The sequence below is a fragment of the Ursus maritimus genome, unplaced genomic scaffold, assembly GCF_017311325.1.
Source record: "Ursus maritimus isolate PB19 unplaced genomic scaffold, ASM1731132v1 scaffold_4, whole genome shotgun sequence".
Taxonomy (NCBI): Eukaryota; Metazoa; Chordata; class Mammalia; order Carnivora; family Ursidae; genus Ursus; species Ursus maritimus.
Window position 1 is genome coordinate 53,463,443 of NW_024426552.1, and position 2,239 is coordinate 53,465,681.

At 42.4% G+C, this 2,239-nt stretch overlaps 1 protein-coding gene across 1 annotated transcript in view; it reads right to left on the reverse strand.

Annotated features, from left to right (window-relative positions):
• The window catches only part of MORC1 (MORC family CW-type zinc finger 1), a 161,503-nt gene that overhangs the window by 26,227 nt on the left and 133,037 nt on the right, over positions 1 to 2,239 (reverse strand). The window lies entirely within an intron of this gene.

Consider the following 2,239-nt stretch of genomic DNA (forward strand, 5'->3'; position numbering starts at 1 on the left):
GCCATCTAGAAGCCATGTCCACCATTGCTTTGGGAAGCCTGAAGACCCATTTTACAAGGCTCACACAAACTTAAATTTTGGAAATGTACTTCTTTAGATCAGAGAGAGAGAAAGAGAGTTAGTTTATGCCCTTCAGGAAAATGGACCTAGGATGTTCCCTTCGTGTATTTTGTACATCTGTGAGGTGAGGGAACAGGCAGTAAAAGATGGAAATGGAGAAGGCAGGGGTAAGGCAGGAGCTCCTTGATCTGAAGACCCTCGAACATGCACTGAGACACAGTCATGTTCCCCACTTCTATGACCTGGGGGAAGGCGCGGAGCTGTGCGTCCACTGCGTCTACACCCTTCGCCTTTCAAGCCCTCTGTGCCCTGCTAAACAAACATGGGAGAAAGAGGCTATCACCCCTCCTTTTCCCCCCTCCCAGGAAACACAGGCATATATTCTACATGGCATTCTAGAAACTGTGCTCCTTCGCGAAGCAGGTTAAATGGGCACACATGTAGCCTAGCAACAAAAGACCTGTGAGGCTGTCCATCATTGCTGCTTCTGTTTCACTCAAAGCCACAACAAGAAAAGTCTTGTTAGGTAGGGGAAAATAAATAAACTGGTGCTGGGACACCTGGGTGGCTTACTTAGTTAAGCATCTGCCTTTGGCTCAGGTCATGATCTCGGGATCCTGGGATCGAGTCCCACATTGGGCTTCCAGCTCAGTGGGGAGTCTGCTTCTCCTTCTGCCAGTCACCCTGCTCTTGTGTGCTCTCTCTCTCTCTCAAATAAATTCTTTTTTAAAAAAAGTGATGCTAAGCTGCTTTTGTCCATTTCAGAATAGTTTTGTACTTATACTGTAAATAAATTCCTGCCCCAGAAGTAAATAAAATGCACGTATTTTCTAAAGTTCATTTTGCAAAATGACCTTACAATGTACATCTTATTTCTCTCTGATGTATCGTAAAATTTACAGTTTTCTTCTAATATGCTGATACATATGGGAAATCTACATGCCTTTTTAAGTACCTCTAACTCCGAACTAATTATTTTTTGGCCGGTTTATAAGCAGCATAGACTATTTCCCACAGCAGTTAACAGCAACCACGAGATAAGCTGACGAAAGGAGCTGTTTAATGCCTTTAGTTACAGCCACTTTGTTGTAATCCAGGGTGATCCAGCTCAGAACGTGTTCCTTTTCTTCGGTAACTCTTCCTTGTGATGAAAATCGGCCAGGATGGAAGCATCCAAGATTAACCAAAATGACAGCACTCCCAGGAGAGAACTTTTGTTGGTGGTGTTACTAGCACCGCCTCATGAAATTAATTGTTTTTGCATTTTATTGCTTTGTTCTCTGCTTTGAGCCATGCCTTATAGAGACTGTTTCCATGAGGGTCAGTGCGTCCTCTCACTCCAAAAATGGTACTTACACAAAGCTCTCCCATCTGTATTGCAAGAGAGATGATCTTCTTTTCCTTTCCTGTATTTTCTTTATTCTTGGGCATAGAGACGTTTAAAAGGTTTTGGATAAACAAGTCACAGCTACGGTATTCCCTTTTAAATAACACTAAATATCTGAGTTCACAGGATGCTCTCTTCTATCACAATATACTGGTGGCTTTGAAGGGCTGAACCTTTGCAAGCTGAGACAACAAGACATACAGCTGTCTCTTCGATGACACTATTTGTATATTTGGATACTGCTCACACGCTCTTTCACCTACGTTACTTCACTTCATTACAGCAGAGTTCTTCCGTCTCTGAGGCTTACTGTGTTTCATACTCTGCAGTTTGGGGATATTTCGTTCCCAAGATTTTACCTCAGTCACGGAATACATAACACCTCCCACACAGTCAATGAGATTATAGTCAGGTCTTAACATGGGTTTTAGATACCTTAATTAAAATTATGTGAACAATGAGCGGAGCGGGATTTGTCAGTTCTCCAAGGGATACAATGGATTCACATAATACCACATGCTCAATTTTGTGAAGTATCTATTTAAGAGGATAAATAAATCATAAATAAGTTGGGGGGGGGGAACACACCACAGCCAGCTGTGTAACACTTTTCTCATTCCGCTGTTGTTAAGGATGCTTAAGAACTGGTTGGTATCACTTTACCTGCTTTCTTTCCTTCTATTTCTCTGCCCTTTTATCTCCTCTGTAGGCCATTAGTATTATCAAGGACCCAAAAGGGCTACCAGACCAGTCATGCTTTCCTGACAAACTCAAAGGTCCTTTCTGTTTTCG